The sequence below is a fragment of the Cydia amplana genome, chromosome 5 (genome assembly GCF_948474715.1).
Source record: "Cydia amplana chromosome 5, ilCydAmpl1.1, whole genome shotgun sequence".
Taxonomy (NCBI): domain Eukaryota; kingdom Metazoa; phylum Arthropoda; class Insecta; order Lepidoptera; family Tortricidae; genus Cydia; species Cydia amplana.
Window position 1 is genome coordinate 2,176,485 of NC_086073.1, and position 20,934 is coordinate 2,197,418.

Below are 20,934 nucleotides of genomic sequence, written 5' to 3' on the forward strand. Positions count from 1 at the left end.
AGCAGGGAGCCTAAGGTCACCGAAGGACGTTATTCCGTATCAGTCACCTGGCGTTTACAAAATTGATTGCAGTTGTGGTAGTTCCTATATCGGAGAAACAAAGCGCACAATAGCAGAAAGAGTTAAGGAACATATTGCAGCTGTCAAAAATCGTCAGGTGAACAAGTCTGCCGTGGCTGAGCATTTACTGGAGTCAGGACCAAACCACTGGATTGAGCTGCATAACCCTAAAATCCTGTCCACGGATCGTCATTTCTACAGCAGGAAAGTACGGGAAGCCATTGAAATCAAAAAACATAGTAATTTCAATCGGGACGAGGGTTTCAAGATCTCATCCACATGGAATCCAGTCATTAGTAAATGTAAGCGTAAACGAATATCGACAGTCGATAAATCGAATATCGTTAGTGTTGTGTGTCGACAGAGTGACATCCCTAGTGCGCAAAACGTTCAAGCGGATAAACAAGACCAAGTGCGGGTAGTTCGAAAAACTCGCGCGGTTAGACGATGCTGATGTCAACTTAAGCCAGTCTTCTCCGAGACCACGGGGACAACGCCGTCCTCGAAACGTCGGAGGTAAATCTTAAAACTTAGATACGCGATTAAGTCCCGTTGTATAATTTAATAAGGTACATAGTTATTGGTTTTACAAGGGAGCACAGTTGTTGTTTAACCGCTAGAGCTAATATTGCTACCCGATCAAGTGAAATATTCCAAAATTGAACCACGGGCATAGCAAGTGGTTTGTAAAGTGAAATTTTAAGCGTTGCGAGCGAGAGTTTCACTTCTCACCTGCCTGTTTGCCGCCTCTCAACTCCATACCTTGCGGAGATCCATTAAAGCCCGACTAGGATATATTAATTTTGAATATTAAGTAAGTACTCGTAGTTCCACATCGAGTATCGATCCTACGTCCCTTATCAACCTGACACAAATTATACCAATTGAAAATATTTTTATATTAGGTTCATAGCGACTCCACCAGCCCTGTCCCCTCATCAGCGATCCTGGTTCCATTACTTGAGCAAACTGCGCGTGTGTGCTTCACTTCTCACCGCCTGTTTGCCGCCTCTCAACTCCATGCCTTGCGGAGATCCTGTTGTTTTTTCCGAAGCCATTGACTAGGATTACATAGACAAATATAATACTCTTTATTGCCTCACCTCAGTAAAAGATATCAGCTTAAAGAAAAACAATTGATTTACACCTTGCTACCACTGCTTGCTTGCACTGTTGCTACCTTTATTTACATTATACCTAATATAAATATGTTATTGAATTTTTCTTTTGTGGTGCAATAAACTGTATTTTCTTACTTTACTTACTTATTATTTACTGGATTAGTGTTGAAATCGCGTTTAGTGTATTGGACTTCAATAACGAAGCTTATCTGTAAGTAAATGCCTAAAAGGGCTGATTTAGACGGCGCGTGAACTCGCATGCGATTTTAGTTACATTGCAGACAATTGGTTACGTCCAATTCAACTGACCGATCAAAACCCGCAATGTAGTGAAACTCGCATGCGAGTTCTCGCATCGTCTAAATGAGCCCTTCGTCTGCGGGAAATTCCGTACACGAGTTTATATTTCTTTTTTTTTACCGTAAATAGGAAATAGAGGCTTCATGAAGTCAATTAATTAGATTTATAAAAAGTTTTATCATCTTTATACTTTAGGAGTGGGATTCCACGAATAAATATTAAGACTCCATAGCAAACAAGTCAATACCCTTCTTTCGACCAAGACAGCCGTAAACCACAAAGTTAACGCTCGTGAAACAATGGCAGATAAATAATGAAAGTGATCGTCGGCTGAGCAAATATCCGTGCGGTTTGGGCTGATGGATCGGCTGTTACAGTGCGAATGTGGGATTGCGTTTGGGTTTAAAACGCGCACAGTGATAACAAATACAGTTTTAGATTTATGTATGTTGATGTTTATTTCAAGCTTTGTTAGGCGTACTTTAATTCTTAAATTAAAAAGTAAGGGCGAATCACCTAGCGTAGCACGGGCATGTGATGCGAAGGGATGAAGTCATGTGACGAGAAAGGTATAACGAATGAAAGTGGAGGGAAGTAGGTAAAAGGAATGGAAAACCGAGGAAAAGGTGGATGGGCGATGCGAGAAATTATATGAAACTAACGCAAGTGAATGATGAGATGACGGATGACAGAGAAATATGGAAGAAAAAGACATGCTGCACCGACTCCAAACGAATGGGATAAGGGCGAGCGAATGAAATGATTACGCTTAGTTAGAAAGTCAGGAAAGTAATATTAATTAAGTAGGTAGTAGGTAATAATATTTACTTTGAGGAGTCACATTTTTGACTACTATTTAATTATATAAAACAATTGCGACTCGAGTGAAATCTTTGATATTTGTTCACAGAATATTTAGATATTTAATTAATCACTAGCACTGGGGGCCGATTTTTGAATTTCGATCGCTCGATTTCGTCACTTGAAAATGGGTGGAAAACAGCGAAATGCTGATTTTTGAAATACAAACGATATACATTGTGAATCTAGTGGCATTGACTACTCGTTTTAAATTCTATTACTAGAATTTACATGCCTAGTAGTGGAGATATTACTGATCAATAAATAATAGTCGAGTTTTACACATTTTTTTCTCTCCAGGGACACAGCGCTGGTTTCACAGAGTTCGTGTAAAAAACCGTAACAAGAATGCCATAAACAAACCCAACAAACACGCAATCAAACATCTTTATCTATCACTTACCACCTCCGAAACAAGGCCGGGTTTGCCGAACAATGCCCCACAACGGGTGCTAAACACATATACAAACATATTTCCTCACTATTAAAAAAAAAATCTCGTATCTCTGGCACTAATCAAAGTCAAAACGTCGTATCTACAATTCTACGTGTAAAACGGAATTCGAGCGCTCATAGGTAGTAGATAGTCTTACTTATCATCTGCAAAAAAGTTAAAATTTAAACACGCCCGAGAACAAAACCAGCTCATAAGGTGAATTTTGCAATAGTAATAAAGTGAGAAAAGTTCACTAGGGGGCCTAGCCAAGATTGAAAAATGTATCGTGATGACAGATGCCACGAATGACACGAGACTATTTCCATACATTATTTAAATTTTGATTGGTTGTTGTCTTAGCTATAGGCCCCCGGATTAATAGCTAATGCTCAATAAAAGTATATAGTCTAAGTTGTTAAGACATTTTTCTTTTGGTGGACACTGGACTGAGTGAGAAACGAGTTGTAACGTTGGTAGCATGGTGTAACATTGGTAGCTTTTGTTCTTAGAACTGGCATGGACATGAGAGTTTGAGATTTTGACAGTTTGCCGCCGTTTTTAGATGTCTCGCTGTGTTTTGTTTTATAGTTTCGTTTTATAAATTTTAAGAAAACTTTTCAATAAAATGTTTAAAAAAGATGTAGTTACATATTAGTCAAATCGAAATGGGGTATTGATGGAAAATAAGAGACTAAGCAAGTTGATATGCATTATTGCAATAAAAATGGAAATAACGTATATAAAGTGAGGTAAGTAGCGAAATTTTCTTTATAACTTATTTTCTGTGTAAAATTGAATGTGGGATGAAATAATCTTAGACAAATTGTCCTAGTACATTCGATCTTTACAAGCCAACGTTCCAAAAATATATTTACCCGCCTTAAGGCCACTGAAAATAAGGTCGTGATATAATGAAAAATGAAAAATGAAAAATAATTTGGAACGTTGTCTTGTATGATGATGATAATTACGACCGATTTCGGCCATGGCGACCACTTCGACTCCTAGTTTGCTCGGCGCTCGTGAGCCCGAAGATGGCTGACGTAGCCGATCTTCGAGGTGAACCCCCGCGCACATTGAGAGCACGTGAGGACACCAGCCACGTAGTTGCAGTGAATGGGAGCAGGCTGGCGCGTTTTATTGTCTTGTAGGTATATAATTGTTTGTGAACTCGACCATACACTCGCCGGGCTCATTCAAATCAACCCTATTAATAGCTCAGTAAACAGAAATAGTCAAATAAATTAATGATAGCTTTCATTCGCGCTTTGAGGTATTTACAGCTCTTGTAGAACATTTACGGCAGTTTCCAGTCATTTATGGACATTTATAACCATTTACGGCCATTGACAAAGGCAGCTTATGCTAGCCGTGTTTATAAGAGACGTAGTACAAGTTGCGGACAATGCGCCGACGGATTTATGTCGGCATTGACTGTTTCTTGGTACGATGGGGCTGGTGGTGTGGGGAATAACTTGAGATTAGATCAACATAATGAATGCCGTGCCCTTAGTCGTAAGACGTGTGTAACTTTGATTTCCACTCAATTAACGGTACGTTATCAGTTCATTGGTAACATTTTTAATATTGAACATTTCACCACAATCTCACCTGCCGTATCTCAGTGCCAATATCGTTTAGGATGGAGTATGCTTACGTAAGAGAGGTCTATTTACTCTCGATTTGAGAAGATTCAAGTTATAGTGGGCTGGGAATAGATTATCTGGAACTGAGGTCCACACCTTAGCCGTTCACACAACAAAGCTGGAAGCAAAGAGTTAGTGCGAATCAAAGTCAGAGTAACAACTTAAGGGTGGAAAGCAAGTTCGCGCAATCTACAAGTCAAAATGGCATACCATTACTACTAACACTAATTCACACAACATAATATACAACATGCGCAAATGATTTTGGTTTGTTCTGTACAGAAAATAAATATAAAAACAAATAACTCACGATATGCCCCACTGCCTAAAATAAACAATAATGTGAACTACTAACCCTACATTAAACTAACTGCCACCTGTCCATTCAACCGGCCCGTGTTTCCATTTTATTTGCCCCGTTTAGCGTTAAAAAAACAAAAGTTAGTGCGAGTACTGGGCGGCAGATGTCATCCGCGGATTAGCGGATTGATTTAGTGCCTATTGATCTTTGACAGTCCTCAATTCACGAAACTTTCTTCGAAGCTAGTATAACCTGGCCTAGATATTGGTAAGGAGTGTTCGTGATAGGAGATCTCGCTTAGAATGGACTTAGGTGACGTATAAGCGTGAATTGTCCAGCTAAGGGCCCAGTGTCACTCGTTTGTTTAGGCCTGTCTTATGCTGCAGCGGATATGTCATTCTCTAGTGCATGCTACTGTATTTCATCTCTCATTGTTCTTTGTACAATCTAGCATAATATATATTTATTATTATGGGCAACAAAATTAACATTCTTAAAAACATTTTACACCAAATTGTAGATTCCACGCTCCTAAGATCCACCGTACAAATAAAAAGGGCAGCGGAATTTGAAATCAATGGTGAAGGAAATACGGTGGAACTTCTTTTGTTTTGAAATCGAAGGAAGCAAAATAAATCCAACTCTTTTTCAATTGAAGATGGTTGAAATTACATTCAAGTAAATTGTACTATTGGTAGGACCGTGGGTCTTAGGAGGATACCACGGCATATCAACCGCAGATGATTCCAGGCTTAAAGCCGCAAAACGCTTTATTACCGGTTCCCATACTAAGCATACGAATAATAAAATAAAAAGCGTTTCGCTTTGAAATTGTCTTTGGAAACCTCACTCGCGACGCTGTGGCTTTTGTGATCAAACCAGAACAGGTTTTCCATTTGCCTCGTATTTTTGTACTATTTTTACAGCCTCTATATAAATGCAGTCCAAAAATTAAGGTCAAAGCATCCTTTACAATAACAAAAACAACATGTAGGTAAAAAAATGGCACATGTTTTGTTAAGTATAATATCTTTTCTAACCTAATAAAATATCTTCTTTAATAAATCAAGATTATTTCAGAAGAAAACAACTTTACAGACGATATATTCAGTGGTATTCTGCACTTATTGTGCTTTCGTTTCGAAATTCTTAAAAGCATCTCGGAGTCAATAAAACAAGAAACAATGGCAAGTGTCAGCCATTAAATAAGACATAAACATAAAAGGTTATTGTTTCCAATACAAATTAAGGAGGGAATACAGCTCACGTTATTTTGCAAGACCTAATAAACTATTGTCAGTCCCGCCTTTCTTTTAAAACGGACCGATTAGCTTTTCAGTTAATTGCTTTTCGGGATTAAAGTCAGTCGGAACCAATGGACAGGCGCCCTCGTAAGTATATTGAAATATTGTCTCGTAAATGTCGACTCGAGCTCGACCATCCTAACCGCGGAGATTGACGTTCATGACGTATGTCTTCATTTGTCTGCCTTCGATATAATTTCACAAACCTAACCACGACCAAGCGTCCTGCCCTCTCCACCATTTCCACTTTAAAATACAGCTTACATTTGCATGAAATGTACATTTCTAAAGGTAAGTTCCGTTGGCGTAGAAGGCAGTTTTGAGAGCATCTTTTCCACCACAAGGTTATGAGATCTGTCGGGTCTGGAAAACAAAGATGTTTGGATGGGATGTTGCGAGATTTACTGTATCTGGTTTGATAATTTGATGGGTTTAACAATGAGAGTTGTTTTTGAGAATGGATATTATGTTTTGTTATTATACTTATTATGTTTAACGTGCATTTGAGATGAAAACTGTTTTTTTTTCGTTCTCGGTTTTTTTTTTTTGTTTTATAAAGTGTTTGCCTGTTGGCCTTAAGTATTTTCACCCCGATCGAGAAACAATAAAGTTATGGGCATTCCTCGGGGAGGGAAAACGACTACATATAACTAAACTAAAAATATATAGGTTCTTAGTAATAGCGGGACGTCTATAGTTTTCGGTTGCCACTGGCGATCAGCCAGCCTATTATGGATAGCTTTATCCATCTTTATCCACGTGATAAAATAACTGTCACTGTTTAACACCGTGGGAAAGAAAGTGACGGACACCGTTTTATCACGCTGTCACGTAGACAAGAACGACCATCATATCCGTACAGCTTACATTAATTAATTTTTATGCTTTTATTTTATCCTAATTTTGTCCCAGTTCTCGTCCCATCGTACTTACCTATACCTAAGTACTTTTGTTAAAGGGTCTCAGGAGGTTAAGTGGGTATCTGAAAGCTAGTTAATCTTCACATAATTTGCCCTAAATTCTAAACTCTTCTTCAAAGGCACGTGTCATTGAATTTTACAGTGCAGTATTACGCCACAACGCATGTTAATACTTGCTAAAATTGTGTCGCCACAGCCGTACATTTATAGTTCTTGTCATTTAGCATTTAACCAACGACCGTACTATTTACCGCCATGATTAATAGCATATTTATTAAAAGTTATATCGTTCTCGCAGTCATTATTAAATCTTCACCGTTCAAAATTGAATTCTATCCTGAAAGTGTTGTGGTTGAGTTTTGTTCTTGGTAGTTTCGCTTTGAGCTTCACGAGTTTCTGTTACAAAGGCCATAAAAGTTTAAAGTTAGTATTTTTCGCAGGATTTACTCTGACAAGGCACGGAATTGCATTTTTGAGTCCATTGTCGCGTACAAGTGTGGTTTAGTGGATATTGCTTATTACTAATCACTCCATCTGTTGGGGGTGTTACGTTAAAGTTGCTAAGAGATGTATATCATGTTTTCTATGTGTTTGCAAATGGTGACCTATTCGAGCGTTAGAAGTTTATGTTTGTTAGTTAAATAGGAAATAATATTAAACTGAATGGAGATGAAAGACTACGTTATTATTTGTAACCATGTGAGCATTTGTGGATCTTATGTCAAATGACGCAGAGTTGAAGTTTGTATGCCTGTATGAAGGCATTAAAATGTGATGTGTTAACAGTGGATCTATTATGTTACTTGTTGTATATTTTGTGGTGTAATAACTGATAATAAACGCAAACGTTCACCTTTCCTTAAATTATACTGAAACTTTTATTGTTGTAAATTTGTTACTAAGCGTGGGGTTGGTAATTGCAACTTTCGGGCCAATTCCAACATACACTGATATCAGAATAACATCTAATTAATACACGATATTTGAATGATATCACCACACCAAATAATGAAAAGGAATAGATACAGAAAATAAGAACAGATATTACATTAAGTAACAACAGGCGGTCTTATCGCTCAAAAGCGACCTCTTCCAGACAACCTTTGGGTAGGAAATAATCTGTTTAATCAATTTTATTTTCTGAAACAAAGATTATTCTATTTATCTATATAATTTTTTCCTCATTTCAGTTTCCAAGTTTCCAAGAAATTAGGAAAAAATACCTATAGATTTTTCGAGCTTTACAGTAGCACATTTACACGCCCGCAAGACAGTGTCACAGCACATTCCAGGCCCAGGGTCTGAGGGCCTACCGCGAACCACGTTCGACGTGTTACCTCCCTGTCACACTTACGTACGAATTTACAAGTGCGACAGAGAGGCAACACGTCGAACGTGGTTCGCGGTAGGCGCTCTGGCGTGACTGTCGGCGGCAACGGCCCGAAGACACGCATGCACGCGTACGCGCACTTGCGCAGAACACAACCTCACAAATAAATTTTATATGTAGGTCATCATCATCTTCCTCGCGTTGTCCCGGCATTTTGCCACGGCTCATGGGAGCCTGGGGTCCGCTTGGCAACTAATCCCAGGAATTGCGTGGGCACTAGTTTTTACGAAAGCGACTGCCATCTAACCTTCCAACCCAGAGGGTAAACTACTTATTGGGATTAGTCCGGTTTCCTCACGATGTTTTCCTTCACCGAAAAGCGACTGGTAAATATTAAATGATATTTTGTACATAAGTTCCGAAAAACTCATTGGTACGAGCATGGACCTATAATATTACGGACAGAATTTCGCTTACAACACAACTGTGATTCCAACATCCACCAGTTTCATAGTATTTACGCGTGACACACACACATTGACAGCCCACATCCACCAGTTTGCCGTCAGACGAATCGAAACGTCATTGAAGTAAACATGTCGAAAAAAAATATAAAATATGCCGGCATGCGTAGTTAAATCCTGCTAGAATTGTACCGATCGAAAGAAAAAAAGTCACGGAATAACTTTTCATACTTAAGTTTATCAATTAGTACGTAAAATCACGATAATTTGTTGTTTATAAATTATCAAACTGCAAAACAGGAGTGTGACCAGTAACATGAATAGGGTAATTTCCCGAAAGTAGGGTAATTTCCCGAAAGTAGGGTAATTGATACCCTTCTTATTAAATCATTATGTATTAAGAGATTGTTTAGGTAAATGATTAAATTATTTATTGTGCATTTCAAACTAGGTTGGTATGGTAATTTCCCGATACTAAGGAGATAAGATGCTTACATGCATGTTTGATAGTTAACGTTTGTTTGTTATGTATTATAATTTTTTTGTTAAAAACCAGATATGTTTCAAGTTAAATGTATAAATTAAAAAAACATGACGAACTGATTTCATTACGATGCTAAGTATCATTAGGTATTGAAAATAATGTTTGCACAAAGTAATTGTGCAATATTGCGAATTTCAAGACCTATAAAATCAGATACGTACACACCTTTTTTATTGTCTAACGTAAAACTGTCCCAATTTTTTTATTTGAAAACAAGGACGATATTAAAAATAATTGTTTCACCATTAGGGGAGAATTTGTGTTACATGGTAACACTCGTCTACACGCACACATTCAAACCGTCCGCCATTGCAGTGTCACAGTTTGTCTTAGGTGACAGTCCGTCCGTAATATTCTAGGTCCATGGGTACGAGCCGGGGTTTGAACCCGCGACCTCCGGATTGCAAGTCGCACGCTCTTACCGCTAGGCCACCAGCGCTTTTTTTAAACTTTATATGTAGGTAAGTACGTTAAAAACCCAGCGCACGTTCAAGTTCTTTTTAATGCCAGATTTTGTGTGTCAGTGCAAAAGTGCTATTTTATGGATAAATTCAGAGGGCCTGCCGCGAAACACGAAAATCGATCCTTAATCTGCTACCGCTTGAATACGCAAGAGAGATACAGACAGATAACGAAATTTCGATTTTCGTGTTTCGCGGAAGAACTTCCGGAATGCTGTCATTAAATGGATATAAATAATACTTAGAGATGCCACGAATATTCGGCAACTATTCGGTATTCGGCCTATTCAGCCACTTTGCCGAATATTCGGTATTCGGCCGAATGTTGCCTACTATTCGACCGAATACCGAATATCTGTTGCACCTACTTAAAAAGAAAAATTGCACAATAAAAATAACCAAAAACTATGTAGGTATATTTAAAATGTGTTCTTGGAAAGTTGTTAAATACGAAGACCCTTTTTTGAGCATTTCTTGATTTAAAAACATTTTATTTTTATCATGAGTCTCTTTTGTTTGACTCTATTCATAAATGCTGTTCAATAAAAATATATTCAGCTAACGTCATCTAACGTTGATTTTTGTTAGAGAGTTTTCATTATAATTGTGACTCAAAATGTTCGCATGTCATGCCGAATATTCGGTATTCGGCCGAAAGAGGGGCTGAATATTCGGTATTCGGTATTTGGCCAAAACCACTATTCGGGGCATCTCTAAATTTATTAGCTTAAAGTATGGTACCAATATCGGCGTTGCTCATAAGCAATGAAATTGAGTCACTTTATATGACAATTAAAACTTAAAACTTTAAAGTAATGAAAACATTTTAATCACCATTACAAACTTTACCCGTCCTTCCACGCATGACCCTAAAAAATATTAACACATCGATTCGATTGTGTGGAAACTCAATGAGGCCGAATCGGCCCCATGAAGCGAAATCAAACAAATAGATATTTGCCATGAGCGGGGCTTATCAAGGGTGGTATCACCATTTAATCATGACCTATCCTGCCCTCTGTAATTTGACCAAAATTGGATCATGTCGAAGTCATTTAAAGAGAGTTACGGGTCTAAGTATTCTGGTTGATTATGTTATTTAGAAAAGGTCGTATCGTAGAACTGATGTCAAGGCGTTTACGGCCTTCTTTGTGTAAAATGGAATCGTTTTGCAATTGTTTTATACTAATAATACAATAAATACAATAGTTTTGGGCTAGTAAACGCTTGCGCACGGTTTTCGGGCTATCTGTGTAGGGTGGGTGCATTGTGTGGGACAAAATGAGATCGTAATAATAAAAGTACAAACGTGAGTACAGATTATGTTTTGATTTTAGCTTTGTATTGTATTTTGGTGATGTGCAAGAGTAAATGGTACAGTGAACATCATAAACATCTACGGTACAATTTGCTCCCAGTTTGCTCCATCTCCGCTACAAAATTCAATTGATTTTTTTTTCAATTAATTGTCCAAATCATTGATATCGTCTTAATCTATGATTTGGAAATTAAAACGAATTAACGTTCATTTGTTTTATTGTCCAAAAGTTTTGCATTTACATATATACATTTACCTGCAGTGGGTACTTTAAAAAAACACTTTAGTCCCATAAATGAAATGTTTAATGTATAACGTACCATCCGATTAAAAATTAAAACAAAATTGGATCATGTCGAAGTAATTTAAAGAGAGTTACGGGTCTAAGTATTCTGGTTGGTTATGGTATTTAGAAAAGGTCGTATCGTAGAACTGATGTCAAGGCGTTTACGACCTTTTTTTGTGTAAAATGTGATCGTTTTGCAATTGTTTTATACTAATAATACACTTGCTTGCGCTTGCGCACGGTTTTGGGCTATCTGTGTAGGGTGGGTGCATTGTGTGGGACAAAATGAGATCGCAATAATAAAAGTACAAACGTGAGTACAGATTATGTTTTGATTTTAGCTTTGTATTGTATTTTGGTGATTTGCAAGAGTAAATGGTACAGTGAACATCATAAACATGTACCGTACAATTTGTTCCCAGTTTGCTTCATCTCCGCTACAAAATTCAATTGATTTTTTTTTCCATTCATTGTCCAAATCATTGATATCGTCTTAATCTATGATTTGGAAATTAAAACTAATTAACGTTCATTTGTTTTATTGTCCAAAAATTTTGCATTTGCATATATACATTTACCTGCAGTGGGTACTTAAAAAAAACACTTTAGTCCCATAAATGAAATGTTTAATGTATAACGTACCATCCGATTAAAAATTAAAACAATTTAAAATTCAATTTAGTGTGAAGTACAGTCAGCAACGCATTGAATGTGTTCCGAGTAATTGCGCCGTCGACCCGCGTTACGTCTCCCGCTTAATTCCACATTCATGATGCGCAAGCGACTCTAATCCTCTTCCCATGTGAATAGCGTCAGCAAAAAAAAGTTTTGTGTCAAATTTTCTTTTTTGACACAAGCTTTTATCGCTCACTGTACTTTTCATTCAACTCGTAAATAATAGTCATTGAGACAATTCTAACAAACTCAAATATAATTAGGTTGCGTTGTTTTATCACACAGTTCCTATGGCCACGATGGTAACCATAATATTTCATTGTTACCTAACTGACATAATATAATAAGGATGTGAAGTTTGAGCTCGATCGACTAATTGGATATTATTTATAGGTCTAAATTGGCTTGCACTATTTGAACCGAATATTCATACACTGCATTAGACGTGTGCGCCGATTAAAAAATGAACGGCGGCGGCGTTTGCCAAAAAATCGGCGGCGGCGGCGTGTTTTCGGCGTGAAATCGGCGTGACCTTGAATTTCAGTTTTCTTAAGAAAAATCATTAATTTGTTGTTTTTCTTGAAATTTTTATCAATCTAGGTTGCTGGTCATGTCGTCCAAAGTATGATGCTAACGGTGAAAAGTAAGCTAAGAAAAATCGAAGATGCGGGACCTTTTGCAATATTATAATATTAAATTAAAACATAAAACACGATTGAGTTTACCATATTAAAATCCTTAAACCTATAGCAATTGAGCTTTTATTGATCTTTTTGAAAATAAAAATTCTCATTACTTTAAGCCAACCCGTTATACATATAATTTGACAACTGTAACATAATTATATTATACAAAAAATCCATATTGTAATCCAAATACCAACTCGAAATAGCTAGTTAACAACACTCAAGGTCACGCCGATTTCACGCCGATCATTTATCGGCGGCGGCGGCGTGGCAAAAAAGGCCGGCGGCGGCGGCGCGCCGGCGCGGCGCACACGTCTACACTGCATGTTAAATAAAAGCTTGTAAAAAAGTATGCAAAAGAGTTAAAAAATAAAAAGTTACTACAAAAACCGACACGGAAGGGACGATATAAAGTTCGTTATAAATGCCAATTTTTGGACGGGACGCGGACAAGTGTATCTTATTACAAAGTGGTCTTAAAACTATTTACAATAGGTATGTACAGTAGATTAAATTGTGCCTACAAACTGACATACAAAATTATTTAAACTAACCTAACCTCATGGAAAAAATAGTTCGGAAAAAACATACCTAATTTACAATTCTTATTGATAAATAAGAAAGGGTTACTAATGCAGACATTTTTTTACGTATTTTTATAAGCTGCATTTTTATTGTCACACGTAACGTAAACTGAATTTTAATACAAGACAATGACGGTCGCTATACAGAAAAACATTTTTTTTTGTTCGTTTTTACATTATTTCAATAAAAAAATGCCCTTTACTTTTACTCTCCCTAATGCAAAAACTCTTCCTAGCTTGCTTTCTTTATCTTCAATCGATTCACGAAATTTGAATCACAAATTAGCTGCTGACGCTACGGTTGCAATTCCCTTATCTTATTCACAACACTATTCAGCCATTGTTGCAAAGAATCAGAGGTACATCACTATTGTTCGGTCTAACTTTGAGTGACAGGAAAACACAGAGCTTTTGTTGTGTTGGCAGCAGTGAATCGATGTGAAATTTAATCCTCCTGTATGAATGTTCTATCGATATGTTGTAGCGTTTATGAGTTACCTGGGGGCACGGGACCCTAATTTATAAAATGATGTTGTGCCCATAATGGTATAAGTTTGAATCCGTCTTCTTGTGATGATCAGCACATAGGGCACCTAGGTATAGGGTTGCCATATGAAAAAAAAAATATTCTTACAAAAATCCGGGCATCATCCTAAAAATCTTGACGTTACCTGGACGGTAATTTTTCCATCAAAATCATACAGGTTTCCGTGGCCATAGAAAAACGCCCATTTATTCCTTATTAAAATAAAACCTTTCGCCACTAGCCCCTTAATGCGCCACCATACGAACAGCATAACTTTTCCTCTGTCCGACTCCAAACTTTCAGCTGGCTTTTAATATTTAATTGAGGTTTCTAAAAACCATGACACTTGCCAAGTCCCCTTGCAATCCTGACATGTTAGGGGAAATCCTGAACTAGAATGGCAACTGTGGGTTCTATCTATAGGAAATCGACAGATACAGCGGCGGCAGTTGACATTCGAACGTTACCTTAAGTTGGCGTCCAACAAACATCCTTATGTACCTTTTTTGGGTAGGCAGGTACTCTGTGCGCAGTAGTTGATGTATGCAAGCGAAAATACAAGACCATCGACTTAAACAATTTCAGGTCAAATTTGACTACAGAGGACCTACTGCGAACCACGTTCGACGTGTTGCCTCCCTGTCACACTTACGTACGAATTTACAAGTGCGACAGAGAGGCAACACGTCGAACGTGGTTCGCGGTAGGCGGCCTACCGTAGGCCCTCAGCTCCCGTGTACAAAAAAAACTCATTTCAGTTGCCATATTAAAAAAAAACCTCGGTAATCGACGCTACGTGTTACCCATTTAAAGCTGTGTTAATCATATACAGAAATTTTTGAGGTATAAGGGCGTATCTGCACTGAAGTCTTAGTTACACATGTGTTCCTTTGTGCGTAATCTGGCGTCACTTTCACGGCACGCTCATTAAAGGAAGACAGCTATAATTAACCTGCTACTAACTATAAGTAACTAAAAGTTCCTATTGTTCTATGCGCATTATCTTTGGCTGTGCCTGCGTGCAGTCAGAACCGACCTTATTCATTTGAGAGAAGTTGTTTTTTGGAATGTTTCAGGTACAGACGGATGTTGGTAAGGCGAACTCCGTTCAGGATCGCCGGTGGTACAAAATTGTTAAATGTTTATACACTTAGCGGTGACAAATGCAGTAAGAACGGGACGTACACTCAAAATAATTCTTCAAAAAACTACTATACCTAAGGATAATTCTGCAATGCTCCGACCAGATTTCGAAAAAAATTATAATGCAAACTTTGAATCTACTCCTACGCCAGCGTAACGAGACTACATAGACTAATTGGAGAGTAGAAAAAAGGAATCCGGATTGGAGGTACCCAATGCCAATACTCAATCCTCGCTATAGTGGTGGAAACATAGTTGGATATTGCAGGTATACCAGTAACTAAGATATAACACGTTTAGCGTTGTCGGCATTTATTTCTTTCCTACGATTGTCGCATGCAAATTTTTGTAGTTAGTTTAAAAACATAATCACAGTTGGTTAGTGAATTCATTTTTAGAGAATGCAATATATTTATATTTAATATACATATAAGGTGATGGGCCAATGGAACTTCATTTAAAAAAATCTTCGATGGCCAAATGGTATCAGTGGATGTTTGACCAATGTGGCAGGTGACATCTGACTATTATTAATCGTACATTCCTAGATATACTCGCTTACGTAACAACCCTTGTTATTGCTCGGCGATCCAGACACGAACGACGAATAAGCTCTGTAATTGGTGTTAGGTGACAATTGTCAAGTTGCTGTAATTGGGAGATCAGTATTAAAAATATGCCACGTCGACTTCACCATCAAAATAATTGAGATCAAGGCGCCATCGCCAAGTCTGTATATAATCAGACAAGCGGATTACTTAGGATGACCTCATCATCAATGGCCACTGCATCCCTGACGAATGATTGTTGCAACGCTGTGTCAAGAGCGGTTTAGATGGCCAATGCATGACCTAAAGATGCATGACCTAAGGATGACCTGAAGTTCCTTTATCTTGAACTTGGTTCTCGCGTGTCTCAAGCCTCGTGCCTCATTGTCGCAATTATTAAAGTTTCCTCGCCATCTCTTCTAACTCAAACCCCCACAATATAGCGGCGACGCACGTAAAGACGCGTGATCTTGCCCACAATGCTGCCAACTGATTAGGACAACTACCGTAGCAGTAGTTTGACAGTTGACACGCATTGTCTCGCCGGGCCTGAATAATGACACTTGTAAATACGTGCTTTGTCCAAATGCCTTCGTTGGTCTACCGATCAGAAGCAAGAGTTGTGGAGTTACTAATTGCTTGCTCCAAATAATGACACAAAACTTGGCCATTTAGTGCTTAACACAATGGTCTGTGCTATCAATTATTACTTATTTACAGTTGTGTAGCAAAAGTAAATCAATTTCATCAAATTAGATGGAAAGATAGGCTCGAACGATGATCATTCAGAGCTCTTCCAGAACAGACAAAACCTGCTGCATACCATAAAATGGGGTGAGTAGGCGCAAAACTGATATTCAAACTTCGATAGAGTAAGACCAAAGAAAGTCTGCAGCGCTAGATTAAAAGTAGTTTTTAAAAATCAGTATGCGACAACACCACAGAAAATGGATTAAATAGTCTTGATACTTGTGAAATTTCTACCATATTTACCGTCTATGAAAAAATTAAGCTGTATGCACAGCTTAATTTTTATGGTAAAATATGTTTCATTCCAACAATAGATGTCACTATTAATATGTAGACATATAGGTACTAATATTGGGAGAGTGTGACATTTGGCTTCATCAAAATTAATAAGCTTTTGTAGGTAATATCCGCGACGGCGGTAAATAGGTACAGAGGGCCTACCGCGAACACCGAAGTTCTCAATATGCGGGCATCATTCTCTTTTACTCCCATGAAGGCGTAATTAGATTGACAGAGAAATTGCCCGCAATTTGCGAACTAAAGTTTTCGGAAAAACGAAATAAACCATTAAAAGAATAAACATATATTAAAAATAAATTTTAGCTTTAACTAGTAGGTACCCATGCCGTGAGCATAAGCATGGAGGTTGTGGGTTCGAGCTCAAAACCCGGCTAGTACCAATGAGTTTCTCGAAATGTTAGAGGAAGTTCATAAGTATGCCTATACCTATTAGGTGTGTTCAATTTGCTGTGAAACCTTAGTCTAAACCAATATTATATTATCTAAGTAGGTACATATGGTGAAGTATTAAGATGTTTCATTCCACTTACCCGTCGTCAACTCCAAATTTTGTAAACATTGTCGTTTTTCAGCTTGAATCGCCTCGTGCTGACTTTTTACAAGTGTAAAATTATTCGTCATGCGGAAAAGTAACTCCCGCACGCCGGTTTTGTAAGGTTTCACCATGTTTATTCCGTTTATCACAAAACACAACGAATATTTAAACGATTTTGACAAACACATACCATAGTGCATGACGTTTACTGACTGCTAAAAAACATTGCCATATGTAGTTTTTTAATTCGCCGTCAAATTATTGCGCTGCAGACTTTCTTTGGTTTGACTCTAACAATTTAATTTTTACATATGCAAACTGAATGGTGTATATAATAAGTGTTCCGGACGTTTGTATTTTAGTTTTTATTTTATTTTGGGTAGTTCCATTTCATAACTTTCACGATAAACAGCAGCTTCCTCAGCAGCAGCTTTGCTTCCTCTTTCCTTATGCGCACTGCCAAGGAATGGAATTCCTTGCCGGCGTCTATATTTCCGAGCTCATATAACCCGGCAACCTTCAAATCAAGGGTGAACAGGCACCTTCTGGGCAGACTCGCTCCATCGTAGGCCACGTCTTCGCCCCGGCTAGTCTGTGGCCATAAGTAAGCCCATTTTTAATTAAAAAAAAAAAACAGGAAAACCCACTTCACTCCATAGTCCCTCGTATTTGGGGTGAGTTTGGTTTTCATACAAAGGTGATTTTGGAAGATTGTTGGATCGTTTTTTTTTATTATGAGTATTACTATAGCTCCATTTTAAATTGGAATACATTATTTTTGTAGCAGCTGCCTGAAAAATCCATCTCACCCCCCTTTCATCCCTTCTCTCACCATTCATAACTCAACTCTCCCCGCGAACCCTACTCACCCCATTTTACGGTATTATTATTGTATTGTTATAGTCAGGATTCACAACACTGAGATTATTCAGATTGTGGGGACACCGCACTGATTCAGATGAGCTTTATTTACCTATCTTGGGGTTATTTTTGTCGCATCACAACTTTCTAGGAGTTGGCTGCATGTGCTCTCGTAGTAGTGGCCTTTCTTATGGCATAGCCTTAAGGGGCCCACTAATTATCAGTCCGCCACATGACATCAGCCTGTCAGTTAGAACAAAAAGTTGACAGTTCCGAATAACTGACCGGCTAATATCGTCCGGCGGACTGATAATCAGCGGGCCCCTTTACTTCTGTATAAGGGTAACATTCCATTTCTGACCCCACCTGCACTACTGGTACTGAACGCGTCGCTGTAACTGTCAATTTCCATAGAAAATTGACAGTAGTGCAGCTGCGGTCAGGAATGGAATGTTACCCTAAAGATGATTGTACTTACATTACGGCCCAAAGAATCTGTAATTTTCTGGATGCAACGGGCATTAGTAATGAACTTAATAATAAGATGATTGTAAACATATGTAACATTGAGGCACTTTATCAAGGAAACGAGCAAGTCTATGGCATTGGTGTATTTTCCTTGTTCATTTACCATTATCTCCGTATGCACAAGAAAGTGTAACATTATACTTAGATTATCCACGCTTAAACATTGACATTAGGTATGAGCGCCGCGCCGGCGCGCCGCCGCCGCCGACAAAATTGCCGCGCCGCCGCCGCCGACGCTGCGCTATCGGCGTGGCATCGGCGTGACCTTGGTAGTTACTACTACTTTCGGAATCAGATAATATATTTTTAATCGAGTTTAGATCATTAACGGCGCCACTTCGAATAGTTTATAGGCATTCAAAAGGTATTTTAGGCCCATATAATTCAAAAATATCGAAGGCAAATGCAAACTTATCTGTCTAGTAACCGCGCTACTAGTCTTGGGGAAACGAAATTATTTAATATCAATTTTAACATCAATATGCTTGTAATAAACATACTGATTTCCTTCCATTTTTATTGTGGAACGTTCCACATTACAATTTATAGATTGTATATAGGTATACACTAGACATATGTCGATCACAATGAAAAAATTAACTGTGATCAACTCTGGGTAACGTGAGACTCGAACCCACATCTTTGGATTACCGATCCAGTGCATAACTAATTTTGCCAGCTAACCATCCGTCATTTACCGCGAATTTAACCATTGCAAGCATGGTTAAACGTCTTTAAAAGGTATAAAATGGGGTTAATTTTGAGAAATTAAGCGTTTCCACGTCCAAATGTCCGGCCGTTGGCTTCGCACGGAAGGGCGTCGGAATCGGGTCTCAATTAAACTTGGCTACTGTTAAAATTTCAAGCTTTGCTCTCTCGCAGCTTAATCTTTGGCCTTGCATCGCTCGCATGGAATTAAGCCGCTATCTGAACCTGCAAGTTTTTGGCCCTGTTTGGAGCTCAACTTTCGGCCTGTTTTAAAACGCTTGAGCATTGGTCCTTATCCGATCTTAGCTCCATTGCAGCTCGACCTTTGGCGTCGCACGAATGTGCCCGCAGGAAAGCTCCAGATCTTTAACACTATGGCTACAGTCTTTATCGGCCTGCGCCCTCGCTCTGCTCTCTTGCAGCTCGGCCTCGCACAGAAGCGCGCCGCAATCGGCGCTCCAGGCGTTCGGCCGTCAGCCAAGCTTACACTTGGCGTTCGATTCTTAGCTGTATGCTTACCTGCAGCTCATCCTCTGGCCTCGCATTGGGAGGCGTCGAAATCAAGTCTTCGGTGTTACATGGAGCTCGGCGTTGGGCCTCACTTTTTGACATAAATCGGTTTTGTTGAATCGATATTGGTTAATGACGGAGCTCGATTTCTTTGGACTGTCGACAAGACGTTTCCCTGATACAGTCAATCCACAATTTTTAACTTAGCACAAAAGATAAGGGCCTCGCTAAGATCTTCCGGCCAGAGCCTCGCCAAGATTAAGATCGCTTCTGATGCCGCGCGATACCGCTTATCCACAGTTTATACAATATAAAATTTTTTCGTACCGTTATTCAATAAATTATCCTTGAAACTAAAAAATGCATTTATTTCATAACTTTCTTACAGCAAAAACATGTTTTTTCGGTAAAATTTTGGTTTGAATTCTTTTTTCATTAATCGAAGGTGTTTCAAGGCCACGCCGCCGATTCGCCGCCGCCGCCGACCAATTTTGACCGGCGCGCCGCCGCCGGCTATATGCCTATCGGCGCTCATATCTAATTGACATCATCACAATCGGTTCAGCTCAAGGCAACAATTTCTTTCAAAGACTGTTCCTATGCAAAAAGGCCTTAACTTACAACTTTGCTGTAGTATTTTCGCCTTTGTTAAAACAAAAGTCTAGGTAATGTTGGCTTTCGTTACAATTAGCATTCATGCGGCGTGTCGATACAATCTCAATGACAATATGGCTGTGCCGTGCCTCGGTCCTATTGTCATGACAAACGCCTGGCCTTTGGAAACGGTGGCTATTGTGGCACAGAAGTCACTGGCTGAAAATTAATGAACGTGTGGACGACTCAATCTGTTGAACGACAACTTGACGAGAGAAATTGGCTGGTTTTCTTGGTACTATTTAAATGTGCCAGGAACCGAGAATGGTGCTTGTTTCTTTTTTTTTTTGAGGCAAAAAAACAGGTCAATTAAAAAAAGAAAAAGAACCCACAGATGAATTCAACTCAACAAATTCAGTTTACTGCCATCTTCAACTAGTAAAATAAATTGCATTATCGCAAAAGGACTTTAAACTACAGTCTAGGTTAGCTGCATAAGAGAGAGAGACACCACGAACAATTGAGCAAATAAGTCCGAGGGTGCATCGGAGTACCATCGAATCAGATTGAAATTCGGCCCTAAACCGATTAGCAGTCATTAGAATAATAAGGTCGCATGTGACTGTGCGTCGTG